Here is a 19,893-nt window from a genome sequence, read left to right as displayed (position 1 = left end):
ACTCAATACACCAAACCAAATGATGAATTCACTTATTCACACATACACCACTCTCTGATAATGCATACACAACATAGATACCCAAATTACATGAATATAACACCTATTTATACAAATCATCAACCTTGACTACAAGGGCGACTCAACACTTAACACCTAATTATGAAATTACATCACACGATTCATAAATCAACCACCATACCAATACAATGACATATACGATATAGCATGGACCCAAATCAATTCCTTGAACATACAACACCACTATAAATCTCACCATACAACACCACTATAAATCTCACCAAGATCAACCGCAACATGTTACACCACCAAAAATATCACATAACACAAAGAATATCACCAGACCCATAAGATCTTCAATATCATGCACAAAGATTAGTATGAACCATAAAATTAAATAGGAAACAATTAGGAAACACGAACAAGAATGTTAGAACCATGCGCAATAGTTGCACCAGCACCACTTAATCATATCTTCATCAATCAACATGCTAACACTCAAGAACACTCAACAACAACAACTCAAATAAGAAAGATAACTTGTGGAGTACCAAATCATGAAGCATTTGAATTGAAGATATACACAAACATCCCAAGCACTTTCCCAAATCCACAACCAAAGATATGATCATACTATAGCACAATGGATCAAACACCATAACACTGCAACATTGAACATTGAAAACCAATCTTCATACCGAAAACCACAACTCGATCAAGTAACCTCATAACATCATGAAACCAATAAAGAATGAATTATCTCTAGTTGATTCAACATAGAAAATAGATAAACCAACTAGATCAACTCACTGGAATCGCTGGAACACTAAAGCAACTTTTTGCAACACCAAAACACAGGAATATGTTGACATCAATGACAAGAAAATATTCTATAAGTAACAATATCCAACAATATCCTCCTTTGGAATTGATGGTAACATATAAATATGAAAAATAATTAATACAAAGGAATAAATCAACACCAAGAATCTCCCTCTAAGATCATGCACACAAAGCTTCAAAGATAAGGCATTTTTTCACATGGTTCTCTCCCCCTTTGACAACAATACCAAAGATAAAATGTAAATCATGCTTCTCTCCCACCAACACTGAACCACACGCTAACTACTCTAGTATAGTAACAACACCAACTCATCAATCTAGATAAGAAGATAAGACTATGAAGTCCACCAGATTGATGCATCTCAATGCATTTAGTTCTCATCAAAAGGGGCAGAGACCCCTAGCTTGTCTCTCAAATATACAAATGTATCTACAGGAAAAGGTTTAGTAAAGCTATCTGCAATATGATCCTTTGTAGATACATACTCCAATTTGACTTCTTCATCACTGACTTTCTCCCTCAAGAAATGATACTTGATTGAGATATGCTTTGTTTTAGAATACAATACCATAATATTGGAAATATTAATAGAACTTGAATTATCACAGTATATAATAGTAGGCTCATAGAAAACAACTCTAATGTCCTTCAACATCTACTTCATCCAAACTACCTAATTGCAGTTGCTAGTAGCAACAATGTATTCAAATTCAATAGTAGATATAGATATAGCATCTTGTTTCTTATTGGACCATGAAACCAACTTCTTTCCCAAAAAGAAAGCTCCACCGGTAGTGCTCTTTAGGTCATCAACATCACCTGCCCAATCAATATTAGTATAAGAACACAACATGAAATCATCATTCTTCAGATACCATAAACCATAGTCAACTATCCCCTCCAAGTATCTGAAAATCCTTTCCACAATAGTAACATGACTCTATTTAGGATCAACTTAAAATCTAGCACAAAGACAAACAACATGCATAATGTCTAGTCTAGTCTGAGTCACGTACACCAGTCCATGAACCATAGATCTATACAAAGTCTGATTAACTTTTTGAGATTCATCATTCTTAGACAACTTGCATCGAATCACCATAGGAGTTCCAACAGGTTCATAATCATCTAACCCAAACTTCTTCAAAAAATCCTTCACATACTTAGATTGAGAAATGAAAATGCCTTTATCAGTTTGTGTAATCTACAATCCTAAGAATAATTTCATGTCATCTATCATAGACATCTCAAACTCTTTTTGCATATCATCAAAAAACTTCATACTCAAATCATCATCTCCTCCAAAAATAATGTGATCATCAACAAACACTTTAACAATCAAAATGTTATCTTTATCAACCTTAAAGTGTAGATTACTATCAATAGTTCCTTTACAAAATCCTAACTTCATCAAATACTTGTCCAATCTAGCATACCAGGCTCTGGGGGCTTGCTTCAACCCATACAATGATTTCTTTAATTTTCATACCATTTATCCTTCATCTGATAATAAAAATCCATTCGGTTGCTCAATGTAGACTTCCTCTTCCAAATCACCATTCAAAAAGGTTGACTTAGCATCCATCTGATATACATTGAAATTTTTGAAAGCAACATATGCAAGTAGCAATCTAACAAATTCAATTCTAGCTACCGGAGCAAAAGTCTCCTCATAATAAATTCCTACCATCTGAGAACATCCCTTACATACCAATCTTTCTTTGTTTCTAACCACTTCACCAACCTCATTCAATTTATTCCAGATAACCCATTTAGTACCAATCACATTCTTGTCTTTAGGTCTCAGAACAAGCTCCCATGTGTTATTCGTCTCAGTCTAATTTAACTCTTCTTCCATAGATTTTATCCAATTTTCATATTTACATACTTGAACAACATATTTAGGTTCAATTTTAGAAATCAAACATATCTCTTCAACAACAATCCTTCACCTAGTCATCACACCTTTGTTTTTGTCACCAATAATCTAATTTTTTGAATGATTCAATTCAACACACCTCATAGTCTTTTTATTGATTTGATTCTCAGGCTCTTGAACTTTTTCACTCACAGTGGTAATATTTGGATTAACTGTCTCTACCAGAGCATTTTTCTTTAAGATCTCAGTCTGTACAGGATTTAAAATAACATCTTGATCATCCAACTCATATCCGCATGCTCTAATTTGCTTTCCATAACATTCAACAACCTTCACATTTACACTTTCCACTACCTTCTTCAATCTATTATTGTAACACTGGTAGGCCTTTCTCTTAGTAGAATATCCCAAGAAGATTCCTTCATCACATCTTGCATCAAACTTCTCTATATCCTCATCTCTTTTGATATAACATTTTCTTTGAAAAACTCTGAAATATCTAACTATAGGAACATGACCAAACCATAGCTCATAAGGAGTCTTATTGTAATCACATTTTATATGCACCTAGTTGAATGTGTAAACAATAGTGCTAAAAACTTCTTTCCAAAAGGTTTGCACAACAATTCCTTCAATCAACATCATCCTAGCAGCATCCAAGATTGTTATGTTCTTCCTTTCAACAACTCCATTCTGATGAGGGGTTCTAGGTGTTGTTCTCAAATTCTGACTCCCTTCTTATCCCTTATAAGAAAATAACAACTCTATCTGCAAAATAAAGAGATCAAGGAAGCAAGAACCTTAGAGCACCATATGACAAGGTTTCAAGAACCTTCTACACTTTGAACTTATCCAAAGTTTAGGCGGGTATACCTTCTATGAATAACTTCACACTTTTAAAACGAGATCCACAGTAAACCAGTCCAAAAACTAGTGAATCTTATTGCCTCAACATAAACTGAAAAAATAAAGAAAAGTTTATGCTCATTTTCAGTATTGATCTTCAAGAGATGCAGAAAGAGAACTACAAAAGATACCAATGCCTTATCTAGGCCACAAAGTCATCTAAATAAAACAAGGATTTCACAATTAAACATCTCCATACATCTCATCACTTTGGCTTCTATCAACTCCATGCATGCCTGACATACATAAGAGTCCTTCCTTGCTAAACTAAATAGTGGTCATCAAATTCAAAGTCCCTAACAAAATAACCTACTAACAGAGATATTTCTTGCGTATTTAATTCCCCTCCTAAAGAAGAAAGCTAAGAAACATATCTATAAAGACTGCCTTACAATCCATGTTCAATTGAATAACCCTAGATTACCCAAATGAAACCAGTAAATTATTGAAAGCACACCAGAAGACAAGACAAATTCTAGGCTTGAAAGTTTATGGTTTGTATATTGATATTCATCTTGAAACAATCTTACAAAACTCATAATATTCTCTATAAACTTAGAAAAACCCAGATATATTTCTGTAGCGTTTCTTTACAAATTCTTGTGATCTCCTCTCTAACTAGTTCTGGTATCCATTTATAATATTATGGATGCATAGAAGCTTCGGACCTTTTCAAAAAAGTTTGTTACAACAATCTTCTTGTTTCAACAAGAAGTTACAAATCTTTTCCATATTCTAATGGCTCCCTTTCGCCGATTAACATTCTGTGGCTTCTTCTTGAACTTCTGCATCCTACACCGCATACTTTCTTGTCCATTCTTGGTACACATCATCAGTAGGCCATGAGAAGTTAATAAGTTTCCCTTTTGTCTTGGCCATTTTTTTCCAAGAGTTTCTCATTTATTGACCTCTGAATTTAGAAAGCCATAGTGTGATTTATCTTCTCTATCTCCTCAATTGTTCTGACAAATAGGGAAGTATCATTTGTGCTAATGATTCCCTTAATCCTTAATGATAAGTTGGCCTCTGATTCATTAAGCCATACTTGTTTGTCCTTCAATTGAGATAGACTAGAAAAACCCTTAGGAAATAATTCAAATTCCTGCTCAGTGTATTCCTTTTTATACAAATTGATCTTCCTCTTTGCATTATCTATTCCTTCTGCCAGCTTTGTTAGATCCTTTGTTATGTCACAAGTGGACTTGATAATGGGGTCAGCCCCTGCCTCATCATAGGATACACATATGAGTCCTAGGTCCACCTCCCTAGGCATCCACTTGTCCAGAATGGGCATTAGAATAGCCTTGTCTCCATTGAGCTCATTCCACATATCCAGAACTTTACTCATATTGTTATATACCAATGATGATCCTATAGTGTCAGCAAAACTCAAAATTGTGGCCCTCACTCTCTTTTCATACTTATTTGCAAATAGGATTTGAGCCTGTTTTAGCTTTTCCAACTCCTGAGGAGTGATCTCAACTGATTGGAAACTAGAAGGTGCAGGAGAAGGTGGGAATTCAATGATAGGGCTAGTAGATGGAGGCTATGTAGGAGAAGAAGCAATCATTAAGGTTGAAAACTCACCTTGATGGTATTGTCCTACCAATTGACTTTTCAATTTAGCAATAATGGTGTCCCAAATCATTAGCTCTCCTTTGGCATCATTGTAAGCCTTTAAAACTGTCTCCAACTTAGCTTGGAGATCTGCCCTTTCCTTTGCTTCCTTCTCTACCACTGCAACACTAAATTTTGCAGTTTCCAAGACTGTGCTAGCAGCTTCCACCACTCCAATATTTTGCACCCTCTTTACTATCATACCTACAAGGTAGCTAGACTCTGGGGTATCCTTTCTCCTTTTGTTTTCATTTCTTTTCAGAGACCACATGACCAAGGCTGCATCATCCTTGTTGAAGGTTACAACTTCCATGGGCTTGGTCTCTTTCCTGACTGCCTCTAAAACCAAGGCATCTGCTATATCCCATTCAGGGAGGATGAGTACACCATCCTTTGCTACCATTTCCCTTCCTTGCTCAGGAGTAATGGTCTTAAATTCAGTGACCATTTCTTGTTTTATTTCTTCTTCCACCACAACTGCATCCTTGTGGGGTTGCTCATTCTTCCTCTTCTCATATCTGGCATTGAACTTATCAATATTCTACTTCTGCACGAACTGCATGAAAGCTCCTCAGGTAACCAAGTTGCTATCAGCTAAGAATTCTTCACTGGTCTGTTTAATGGTAGGATCCAGTTCCTGGCCTTTGAACTCATTTGTGGTTATGTTCATCTCAGCATCTTCTAGCTCTTCAGGCATTCCATCCTCTACTTCATCATATGTATAGGCAATCTCCCCTAGACTCCCTAACTACAAAATTGTTCAGCTGCTGCCTGCTCATCTCCTATATGAATGGGGGATTGAGATGGGGAGTACATGGGCTCATTAGTTTGCACTTCCTTTCCCACCCTCTGCTTCTTTGGGGAGTCCTGAATGTCAATGACATCTTGTATTTTCCTCTTCCCTTTTGAAGTAGAAGGCTCCCCTATTGTTGGCACCAACACACTGTACTTGGATTTTCTATGTAGCACATAGTCACCAGGAGGGATTGCTTTAACATATGTAGACCTAGCTAGAACTAATCTTGCCTTCTCAGGGTTGTTTTTAATCATTGCTTCCCTTTTCTCTTTCAATGTTTGTATTACATCTTCAAAGAAAAGAATGAGGAATTTTGCCTTTTCCTTAAAGGGGTGAAAGCTGGACAAAGGGTCATAGCTGCTGTCAAACTAGTGCACAAAATCAAGAGCGTTCTTGTAGGCCACCCATTTCTCTTTCCTCAACTCCTTCTCATCCAAATCAAACCCATTTTTGATGAGGTCTTCAGGGAATTGGAATTGGTGAGGTCTGCCTTTGCATACTACCCTTTTCGTAGACATACTATTAAAAAAGTCTTCAGGGTCAGAAAACCTTGACACTGTAGTGGACAAATGGTAGGGTTGAAAGAATTACTCAAAACACTTCCACCCACCCTTAGTAATTACAAATTGATGTGCTATTTTCACTATTGGGAAAATTGTCCCTTTTCCTCTATTGGATAGCTCTGCCTCTTGTACACCTCCAATCTATCTGAGGACCTTTGCAATTCCTACTTTTAGTGGGACCTGATATGGTAACAAAAATGGAGTGCCTCTGAAACCGTACACTCTAAAAACTATGGAAACAGGGTACAAGTATATGTCACCCCAATTGTGGACAATCTTGATTTCTTTAGCAAACTCCTTAGGCCTAAGAAATTCCAACAGAGCTTTAGGGACTCTTGGATTTTTTGAGCATAAGAGAATTCTAATTTTGGATGCAAAGCACTTATCAAACTTTAGGTAGCTGGCATCCTCCCTATCCCATGACAACACTATGCTCCATAGTTGAACTGGCATTTTCTCCCCATCCTTTCCCTTCACTAGATCCATGTCATTAGCAAAGTAGTCACCACCCTTGAATAAAAACAGATGCATGAGGAGGGAATACCATCCAAAAGGCCTATCCACCTTACCATTCTTTATCCCTATCAAGCCTTCATGGATTGCATCAGTAATATAGGGGGCATAATCAAATGTTACTGCTAGAGAAGGATTTAAAATTTGAGCTATCATTAACATGTAATGAGTTGGCATGTTCACTTCAACATCCTCTCCAAAAATCTGGCAGAGTGACCAGTATAGTCCTTTGGCTCTAAGAGTGAACCAATTTAGGGAGAAAGGCTCCATAGTATTAGATCCTACGACAGCTAGCCCTCCTATTTTAACAAAAAATTCTTTAAGAGGCCCATTTCTAAGATGATTCCTCTGTGCACTGTAGACTTGAGCTAATGATTCAAAATTAATGGGCTCCAAATAATTGGACACCTTGCTGAGCCCAAATACGTTTCTGAATTCATCATCATTTACTTCAATGAGGGTTTTTCCATTTATATCCCTAACAATTTTGGTAATAGGGTCATAGCTGTGTGCAATTTGAGTTAGGAGATCCACATCCATGAAAACTCTAGGGACCACCAATTTACCTACATCCAACTCCCAGATACTATTCATTGGGGCAGGGGAGTGTCTCATACCAAATCCAACCTTGAATAGACCCAAACCGGACAACCCTATCTATGGATCTCTCAGCCAATTGCCCTTGTCATATAATCCTTCTCGTATTCTCAAGCGAGGAGCCTTGGGCACTAATTCCTTAACTTTAGCTGCTACATTTGTGGACATAGACAATTGTTCCAGGAAATCATCACAAATTGCTCTCTCCTGGTAATTAACTTTCCCTATGAAGTCCCTTCTAGGTGCCATCTCAATAATATGCAAGTAATTAAATTACTAATCAAAACAATTCTTTAACAGAACACAAACCACAATTCAATCAATCTTTCAAGTAACTGGTAAGCAAAATACAAGAAAACCTATTTTCGGCCTGAAGAACTCTACTCTGCACCAGGTTTTCTGCAACAACTCTTTGAAATAATGCCTACATTCAATTGATGTGAGCGTATATACGGCAATCGGGCTCTTAACTGTGACATTGACACCACATGCTTCGGCCACCACCTCAGAATTTAATTCACGAATGAATTTGAAAATTTCACTCCAACGGATCATAAAATGTCTGTGTATTTCTATCACTTTGTTGTTTCGCCATTTCACGAAGCCTAAAATCCATGCTTCTTCATCAAGCGAAATCATGCCAACCGTTAGACCTAGCGAAACTTGCACGACCTTTACTTTATTGACGATTCTTCATTCGGCAATGGACTCAGATCTCTTTCACTACTTCATGAAAGCTAAACATTGCGCACATTTGTCTAGTGAGACTACGCGGGCCATCTGATCAAAAGGAACTTGATCGGTCTTTATCCTATTCTATGACTGGCGGTTTACCCCACTAACCATGCACCAAGCCTTGAAGGTTAGTGGTTTTTACTGCTTTGTGAACGGTAATTACCTTGCATCTTTGGTCTGCGAAATGGTGCCCATCATTAGATCCTCTTTGAGATACTCGCCTTTTAATAAACTTAATTGGTAGAAGTGGGCCCTCTGACTCAGCACCATCCAACCTGGCAATCGACTGGCAAAGGAAACCAATGTGTTAATCACTTGTTGAAAAAATTCCATGGGATCCACTTCAGGACTGCCACGACACCAGCCAAGTGGCTGCCATGTCACTTCGCTATTTTGCGAAGGTTAACTTTCGGTCACCTTAGGGCTGCGAAATAGTGTGAGCTGTTCGATCAAGACGAACTTGATCGGTCTTTATCATTAGTCTTTGCTGCCTCACGGATCCAATTTCCTTTTCACCATTTCACGAAGTCTAAAACCCGTGCACTTTTATCTTGCGAAATAGCGTGAGCCATCCAATCAAAAGGAACTTGATCGGTCTTTATCCTTAGTCTTTGCCTGGATGCCGGACCCACTCTTGCCTTTCACCACTTCACAAATAGTAACTCATGGGCATCTTTGAACTGCGAATTCACGTGCGCCTTTAGATTAAAAAGAACCTATGCAATGGTTAGGAAGCCCGATTAAACATTAATAACTTTAGGAAAGAATTAGAAAAATAAAGCGCTGCTAGACCTGCCTAGGAAAGAATAGAAAAGGGGGGGGGGACACTTCTCATGATAGACGGACCCTTCTTCAAGTGAATAAAGTAACATAGAATTAAAATGAAAGGGTTTTTCTTAGACACAGGGAGGGTTAAAAACTAAAACCTTAAACCCTCTTTGGACCTAATAACAATCAGAGGCAACAAGGCCACAATCCAACTCAATTTTTTTTAGTCTTTTAGCCAATCATGGGGCAAGATCATCCATTTTTTAAATAGTGATAACACTAGGAGTTGATAACTGTCTTCTAATTCCATTCCTCTCAAAGAATATATCAAACTCACCAAATGTGAATTCTTTTCCTCTATCAGATCTCAGACACTTCAGCTTCAACCCTATCTTAGTCTCCACCTTTGCTTTTAATATCTTAAATTTATCTAATGCTTCTAATTTCTTCCTTAGAAAGGTAACCCACATCATTCTAGAGTAGTCATCAATCAATAACATGAAATATTTGTCACCTTGCATGCTTCTCACTTTTGTAGGACCACATAAGTCAGTATGCACAAGATCCAATAAACCATTAGATGTATAAAACTTACTTTTAAACAAGTTTGCTTTCCCAACTGACATTCTTTACATATTGGATTAGAAGGATTCGCAATCTTAGGCAAATCTCTAATAGCTTGAGTAGAACTTATCCTTATCATGCAATCAAAATTAACATGACACATCCTTCTATGCCACAACCAACTTTCATAAATCTGAGCAATCAAACAACTTTTCTCACCGACATTCAAGTGAAAGATATTACCTTTAGACTTAGTCCCTGATGTAATCTCTATACCAAAGGAATTTAGAATCTTGCATTTACTATTCTTGAATTGCAAATCATATCCCTTATCAACCATCTATCCAACACTCGAATGAATATGCTTCAAACCTTCAACATATAAGACATCATCGGTATTATGGTTACCATCAAAGGAAATAGAACCTCTACCATGAATCACACAAGCTTTATCATATCCAAATCTCACTATACCACCATCATACATCTCCATATTTACAAATTTTCTTTTATCACCTATCATATGATGTGAACAACTACTATTAATTACCCATTCATCTTTTTCTTCAATCTTAGCAGCCAAATATTTCTCCTCAACAATGTAGCTTGTAGAATTCATTGGTACTAGATCATCTTCCCTGATAGCAATAAATACAAATTCATCTTCTGAATTCCCATTCTCAGACTCTTCATCTATCACACCTTCATCAACAACATAATAACATCTCTTTTGATATTTGTACTTCCGGTTAGGCTTATAGGGCGTGTCTGTTGGATATTGCTGCTGCTAGGATATGTTGTTGTCATTGATGCCAACATATTCCTATGTTTTGATGATTGTAGAGAAATGATTTGGATTTGTGATTCAGTATGAAGTATCTCTAGTGTCTCTACTTCATTCTTTATTGATTTCATGATGCTTTGTGGTGATTTGGTAAAGTTGTGGATTCCAGTATGGAGATTAGTTTTCAGTGTTTAGTGTTGCAGTGTTCTAGTGTTTGATCCAGTGAGCTCCAGTATGATCATATCTTCTGTTGCAGACTTGAGAGAGTTTTTGGGATGTTTGTGTGTATCCTCATTTCAAATGGTTCATGATTTGGTGCTTCGAAAGCTATATTTCTTATCCGAGTTGTTGCTGTTAAACATTCTTGTATGTTAGCATGTTGATCGATAGAGATTTGTATGTGGCGTTGGTGTAGCTATTGCCAATAGTTCTATGTGCTTGTTGGTATTTCATAATCATGTCCTATTTGTCTTGGTGGTGCACATTGATTATTGTGCGAGTTCTTGATAATCTTCTTGGTTTGGTGATATTCTTCATGTTATGTAGTATTTTAGTGGTGTAACGTGTTGTGGTTGATCTTGATGAGATTTTCGGTGGTGGTGCATGGTTTAGGAGTTTATTTAGGTCCATTCTATGATGTCTATGATATTGTATTGGTTCAGTGGTTGATTTATGTATCATGTGATGTAATTTTGTAATTACGTGCTATGGGTTTGGCTGACCTTGTAGTCAAGGTTGATGATTTGTATAAATGGGTGTAATGTTCATGTAATTTGTTTCATGGGTGTTGAGTTTGTATTATTAGAGAGTGGTGTATGTGCGATCAAGTGAATTAATCTTTTGGTGTGGTCTGTTAAATAGAGATTGGTGAAGGAAAGACTTTTGAGCTTAACTGGAACTGTCATCAAGCATTAGCAGATGCTATTTTTGTAGTTCATTTTTTTTGGATTGTAGTCTAAATCCTTTTGTAAGGTAGTGAACCTTCCCTGAGGGTTGGAGCCTTCTGAGTCATTTTAATTTGAGAAGTGAGCTCTAGGTAGTGTGCTTGAATGCATGTGCATACCTCATTGTAATATTTACACATACTACTATAGAGTATCATCTTATTGTGGGTAGGTTCCCATTGTGGTTTTTCCCTTAACCGAGTTTTCCACGTCAAAAATATTAGTGTTATGTGTGTTGTTGTTATTTTGGTTATCTTTCTTTTTACTGCAGTTGATCAGATCTGAGATTGGGCTTAATTGATTTAATCTGGTGAAAATAGATTCACCCCCCTCAGTTTTCCTTCCTTGTTGTTGCTAACATTGTCATACTTATCATGCTTCTCATATCTATCATTCTTATTAGATCTATCATGCCTAGACATTCTTTTAGGACACCTAGAGGCAAAATGTCCTATCTTATTATAAGAGAAACATTTCAAAGGTAACTTCCCATAATATTTACCATCTCCTTTAGGCAATCTCCAAGCAATAAGTTCTTCAAGCTCATCCAATTCTCTTTCCTTCTCTTCCGTCTCTCTTTCATATTTGGAAACCCTAGATGAACTCTCTCTCAGATCATACTTATGCTTCCTGGATATAAAGGCTTTAAATATAGTCTCAGATTTACTATGTGATTATCCAAATTCACTCAAATCAACTGCAACAAGCTTACCAACCAACATGTCTCTTTTTATAGTAGTCACACTTTGAATATCATCAATAGCAGGAACTTTAGCTTTGTAAGAAGAAGACAATGATCTCAACACCTTAGCAACAATCTCATCTTATTAAAGAGTTCCACTGGCATGTCTGATATTAATAACAAGTGTTAGAATTTGCATGAAGATTGCATTGATGAACTATTATGTTGTCATTAATGTCAATTATAACTGGTAATGATGTTGTTTTTCAACCAGTAGGTGAGCTAGTGAAGGAAACCGATATTACTTGAGAAGCACTGAGATCAACCGATAACCCTACCTATTGATGTGCCAAACCTTAACCAATGGAGCTTGGTGAATCAGTTATATTGATTTATGATCAAATGACGAGTAGTAATGATTATGCCACGTATTCATATTGTATGTGAAGAGTTTCAAATGGTTTTTGGTGTGTAGAGATAATGGTTTTATCTTGGGAATGCGCGAGTACATTGCATGAAGTGGAAACCGCGTGATGAGTTACATGGATCAATGAAGCGGTGATCAAGGAGCGATCGAGATTGTCTTGAATCATGTGCAATGATTGCTATGTAATTTAATGGTCATACTTGAACCGATTTGTTTGTAATCTCTATGAGATCTTAGGTTTGTGATGTGTTACCGACCTATTGTTTTCTTATAACGTTGATGAGTTGTTTTGTTGTAGTGTTGGCAATTTTGGTCAAGTGTAAGTGTGATTGGTTGCCGAACAAGAAGGTGTATCTGCTGTATGTGTGAAGGCAGATAGGAGCATGAAAATGATATGATCAAGCAGAGTAGTGCTATTCACTAGATCAACAAACCCCTGTTGTTCTCTAACAATTACAACAGTCAAATCCCTTAACCAGGTAAGCTTTGACATGCTTAGTGCTATCTAAATCCTCTAACTAGCTAATCCACTAACTTGGATTTCAAATCCTCTACCGAGGTTACTGCTAACATGGTATTGCTTCTAATAGGGCATTATAGTCAATCCCTTAACTGGGTGGTCCCTAACAGGATCTGTTCTTAACAGGACTTTTTGTAAAGCTTTAACAGGCTTGGCTCCTAACAGAGCGAACTTCAGAAGAGTTCAGAATACTTGTGGGTATTCATACCCACTGTGGTTTTTCCCATTTGGGTTTCCACATCAAAATCATTGTGTTAAGTGATGAATGTTTTTGTGGTTATGTTTGCTATGATTAATTTGCTTAGCTGCTAAATCCACTTAGATATGATAAGATGACTGACAATAATCTGAAATGTGCTTTTACTATTGTTAGTAAAGTATATGAATGTTTTTTTAAAAGGTTTTAAGAGTTTTAGAGCTATTATATTTTTATTTTGTTATGACAGTCAACTAGTATACTTGATAGTGATATTGCATTTGATAGTTCAGTGTTTGAACCAGTCAATTATGAGTTTGACTTGAGAGGTTGTTTTTAAGTCTGGTGAAAGTTTAATTAGTTTTCTATCTACTAATTTACCCCCCTCCTCTCAGTAGTTGTTTGGATCCTTATTGATTCATAATACCATCAATTAGTATTAGAGCATTCCAGGTCCTCTCATGTCTAAGCCTAACAACTTGAGGTAAAGATCTTGAAGAACATGATGAAGAAAGAAGGTCTGAAGTTTAATAGGGAAAACTATAGAATATGGAGTGATAGGATGAAAATCTATATCAAGAGTCTAAGAAGTCAATACTGGGAACATGTTGTTACTCAATATGTTGCACCTAGTGGGACTATGTCTGATGATCAAAAGAAAGAGAAACAAAAAAATAATAAAGAATTGGAGGCCATTATCAGTTCTTTGTTTGATTCAGAGTATGTTGATGTTCATGGTCTAGAGACTACTTATGATGTGTGGAAGAAACTTGAGGAAATCTATAGCGGTGATGAGCATGTGAAGATTGCCAAAGAAGAGAGTCTGAGAGGTAAATTTGATGACATGCAGATGGCTGAAGGTGAGAATATTCAACAGTATCGTCAGAGGATCAAGGAGATAGTTGGTGAGATCAAGAGTACTGGTGGTAAAGTGGAGGATGCCACAATGGTTAGTAAGGTGTTGAGAACCCTTCTACCGGTCTACGCTATTCAATTTGCAGCCATTCGGGAGCTAAAGTCTATTGAGAAAACTAAGATAACTCTTGACTCCATCATTGGTAAACTTACTACATTTGAATTAAATGGTTATGATGGTAGTGCTCAAAAATCCGAATTTGCATTTAGAGCTTCAATTTTAACCCACCTATGAGGAAAAGAAGAGATGTTAGTCACAATGATGAGTCTAGATCCAGTAGAGAAGTTTATGACGAAGATAGTATGATTGAGCTTGAAGCACTATTGGCCAAGTAGTTGCCCAGAGGTACCAGTAAGTATAGAGGTAAATTAACTTTGGAGTGTTTTGCATGTAATAAGATTGGACACATTGTAACTAATTGTCCTAATGGTGACAATGAGTATAAGCATGAGAAGTACAAGAAGTACAAAGGAAAAGGTAAAATAGATCATCTCATTGCAGTTGATGGTGGTATCACTGATGAGGAATCTGAGGGAGATGCTAATGAAGACATTGTCTTTGTTTCCATTAAAGAGAAGACATCTGATCAGAAGGCATTAGTTTCTCGCATGGATAGTTCTGATGATTGGATCATAGATAGTGGTTGTTCACACCACATGACCGGTGACCGGAGTAAATTTCTTACTTTGAAGAAATTTGATGGAAGAGTTGTGAGATTTGGAAATGATTCACCTTGCATGGTAAAAGGAAAGGGAACCATTTCTCTTAATGGAAAGAGCAGTGCAGATGATGTCTACTGGGTTGAAGGATTAAAACATAATCTTTTGAGTGGATCTCAACTCAATGACATAAGTTATCCATTGGAATTTAAGAATGGAATGTGCAAAATCTATAGGAGCAAGGGTGAACTAATTACAAATGGCAAGTAGACAAAAGGTAACCTATTTCACCTGAATCCTAAAGTCAACAACTATTTAATTGCTAAAGTAGATGATAGTTGGCTTTGGCATCAAAGATTTTATCATATAAATTTTGATAACATTGTCAAAGTCAGTAAGTCCAAGTCGGTAAGAGGTTTTCCTCAATTGGACAAACTGGTGAATGCTCTGTGTAAGGAATGTCAGTTAGGAAATATGACATCCTCAACTTTTAAGAAAAAATCCTTCTCAACAGAACATTTGTTAGATTTGGTTCATATAGATCTCTATGGACCAATAAGGACTAAAAATATTCAAGGTGATAGATATTTTATGATCTTCACTGATGATTGCTAAAGAATGATGTGGGTCACATTCTTGAAGGACAAAACAAAAGCCTTTAGTAAGTTCAAGGCATTCAGGGCCTCAGTTGAAAAGGAAAGTGGTAAGAAGATAAAGTATCTGAGGACTGATCAAGGTGGTGAGTTTACTTCAAAGGAATTAACTAGATATTGTGAAGACAATGAAATTAAGAGGAAACTTTTTACACTTAGGACACCATAGCTGAATGGTATTGCAGAGAGGAACAACCAGTCAGTTGTTGAAGCTGCTAGAATGATGCTAATACAAGGAGGTGTAGCAAAAAATTTCTAAAGAGAAGCTGTCAGCACAATTGTCTACACTATGAACCGGATATTGGTAAAGAGAGGTGTTGTACCCTTAATTTTTTTTAATTTTCAAGGTGCCAGATTCATATTAGGAAGCAAATCTTTCTCTGCAATTATTGAGATCAAATATGTATTCCACTCCGAGTTCCTTGTAACCTACTTTGATGCATGAACAAGGTGGTCGATTTCCAGGTTTTAGACCTTCATCAACCCATCTAATATGTTTTTGAAAGAAAGACCAAAGGCAATTTTCAAATGTTTACGCTAGTGAAATTTTCGGAAATGAAAAGTTGTCAACTTTGGTTATTAAAATATTTGCACTCAGAAATGATCTCAAGAAACTGGTTGGTGAAATGTTTGTTGATATATGGAATTATGACCCTGAGCGATTTCGCAAGGATCAAATAAGTTCTGATATGCTTTTTAATTGTTTCTTGACTGATCCTGAAATAAAAATGCGTCGGAAAAATGTTTTGAATTTGAACAATAGGAGGACAACCCACCTAATATTTTTATGTCAATTTCTTCTAATTTCACTTTCACAGAGATCAGAGGTTGTTTGATGTATTAATTTAAAATTTATATTGCCCGCGACTAGCTCTGACAGACCAGTTTACAAAGCAAGTACCAAAATTTGGCGAGCTAATTGAAATTTGAAATAAAACCCATGTTTTTTTTAAATTACCATAACTTTTGGCCAAGTTTTGTGGTAATCGGATGCCTGGTTAGTCTACAATGAAACTACACCAGATTGAGCCGCAGGAAAAATTATTTTTTTTAGTTTTTTGCATAGTTTGAAGCAGTTTGGAGAAGGAAATAAATTTTTTGTTTTTCAAGGATAAGGTGCCAATATTAGATGGGAAGAATATATTTCTTGAGTCATTTTAATAAATGATTTAAGAGTGTATATTATGAAAGCATCGTTTGAGAAACATATATTTGATCTTTTAAATAAGAGACTAAATATATTGCAAAGGAAGTAATGAATTTTATTTCCACGAGGAACTTTCTTATCCAACCAATTTGGTCTCACCTTTGTTTCTCATTACCGAGGATTCGGTGTAACTAAGATTGCAGGTTGCAGAGGAGTTGAAAGATAATCAAAATAAATCATTGGTAGTTCAAGATGCAAAAATTATGGATAATGATAGGCAACATCTCTGAATTCGCCAAAGGAATAGATACAGATGTGTATGGAACATCACGTTGTGCTTCTACCTCATTAAGACACTATGCATTGTGTTTTCAAAATGGAGAATATAATGTGCAATTCCACTTTGTGAGACAGTAATCATCCAACAATTGAGAATGCATTTGAAGCATTGGCTCCTGAGGGAATGTCAGAGGCTGAATACATATCAATTGGAGAAGTTTAATACATATCAACTAGAGAAGTTTCAGAATCATCAAGTTTTTATCATTATAGACTTGCCCTAGAGTTCTACACATATTTCACGTCTCCAATAAGACGGTATGCTGACATTGTTGTGCATCAGATGTTTGTTGCATCATGTTCAAACACCATTTCCAGCCACGGATCTGTGAATAGAAAGAATATTTGATGATTCAAGTGCTTGACTATGATTATGCATCAGCCGATGATAGTTCTGGTTTCACAATAGTACCCGTAGCACCAGTGGTATCTGCATATATAAAAGTGGTCTTTGTGAACCTATATCATACAAGGTAGAAATGAAATTTCTAGTGGTCTAGTAGATTATACGCGACTTTCACATATTATGTTAACTACCCATGCTCAAGGTTTTCTCTGTAAGAGAGAAACAAATGCCAGAGAAGGAGGAATTTAGTGCATGGTTATCAGAGTTTCAATTCATGTGAACTCAACTTCATCCAATCCAATTGTTCCAGATGAAGAGACAATAGTGGAAGAGAAGTTACAGTAGAGCAACATGAAGAGTATTATTCAACCATTTCAATGCTCACCGTATTCAGATTATTTATGGAAGTCTTATTACAAACTACCCCCCACAACCCTAACCCTAATCCATCGAGTATTGGGGTGACTTAGAATAGCCTTTCCCGATAGAGTAAGCTACTCTGATGGAAATAAATGAGGTAATATTATTTTAATTTTTGCAAAATGAGTAAGTATTTAAGTTTTTATATTTGAAAATTCTTTGCAATTTTTTAAAATAATCTTTTCATTTGTAAAAACCATAATGGTATCATGGTGACATTTATGATTTTACCCTAATATATATGCGTAGGTGAAATATACCATATGGTATCATGGTGACATTTATGATTTTACCCTAATATATATGCGGAGGTGAAATATATTTTCTTTAAGGTAGAGTTATGTATTATATTATTTTGTGTAGGGAATGAATTAAAAAATATATATTATTTTATCCCTAACAAATTATTTCTGATTTATTAGTATATCTTAATATATTGTTTTTTGTGCAAGATGATTACATATATGAAAAATCAGATTTCTCCTTAGGCACATTAGGGAACAGGGAGTTTTCCTATACAGAGATAGTATTTTGATATTTTGAGATATAATGTTTTAAATTATTAAAGCATTTTGGACAATAAATTTATTTTGACAATATTTTTCATCTTTTCCTTTTGAGAAATTATAAACAAATATACCAAATATTTTTGAAGATCATTAGAATGTTTGTTGCCATTATGGACATAATCTCTTTCTTATAAATATTTTTACCCTTCAAAATTATTGAATTTATGTGTCATGCCCAAAATTTAGGGCAAGATCGGGATAATTTTTTTTTTTTTTTTTTTAAACATAATTGTTAAGAGCATTAAATCGACAAATATAAAATGCTACAACATGTCTTGTCATAACTATGTTTTGGATTAGCTTTATCTACTAGCTCCATTTGTGGAATTCCAATTGAAGGGTTTTAATGTCTACTCAAATTTAATAAGACAATTAATTTAGATAATTAATTTGCGTAGGCAACATTAATCATGGATGGCTATTAAATGGTTTTTTTTTTTTAAATGCTAATTAAATTTATTCTCCTAGCATCCCTTTAGTCCATAATTAAAATTTACTAAAGTTAATCCAATTTAATTCTAATTTAAGATGTGCTCAAATTAATTTAACTAAGATATAATTAGGCCCATGATGAGAAAACGTCCCTTAGGTTTTAAATTTCAAACCTATATCCAAGTGAGACAATTAAATTACTATTTATTGAAATACCCTTAGACTGACTAAGTAAATAATGTCTGCCCACTTGATTTTATTTATTTAAAAAAAACTACATTAAATATATATTTAATCCTATAGGCCTGCTTCATTTTTTTTTTAACTTCAACTTTCTAATTCTTATTTATATATATGTGTATGTAAATAATTATAATTATATATATATAAACACATATATATTGAAATATATAATCTTAAAGCAATATAATGTTTTCTTTCCAATTTTATTAGGACCAACCCATGCAAACCCTAATTAAGAATTTGTATTATAAAATCTTCCTAAGGTTATGATTCTTTTATTAATTCAAATCTCATTACCCTAACCCTACCCGGGCTAGGGTTTTATACTATTATTATTTTTTTATTAACCCTTTTTTTTTTTTTCCATAGGGCCGAATCGAGCATCCCCGGGCTAGGCGGCCATGGTAGAGGAGGAAGGAAGTTTGAAGTGGGGGGGAAGCGGCGTGACCGACACCTTCCACTGTGCAATACACAGTAGCCTCGGCATAGTGGGAGGCGCCGCCATCCACTGTGCCTTGCACAGTGGGAGGCGCTGCTTACCACTGTGTAATGCACAGTGGGGAGGCACCGCTGACCCCTGTGCAAAGCACAGTGGGTTCGGCCGAGGTAATACACCTCCGTGTTTTTTTTTTTTTTGTAGTTATTTTAAAAAAAAAAATTATTATTATTATTTTTTTATATATATTTATATTATATATAATATATATATATAAATATATATGTATATATATATATGTATATATATATATAAATATATTTATATATGTATATATATGTATATATATATTTATATGTATATTTATATATATAAAT

Source organism: Cryptomeria japonica, chromosome 9, assembly GCF_030272615.1.
Source record: "Cryptomeria japonica chromosome 9, Sugi_1.0, whole genome shotgun sequence".
In the NCBI taxonomy this organism is placed as follows: domain Eukaryota; kingdom Viridiplantae; phylum Streptophyta; class Pinopsida; order Cupressales; family Cupressaceae; genus Cryptomeria; species Cryptomeria japonica.
This window is presented reverse-complemented; position numbering follows the sequence as displayed.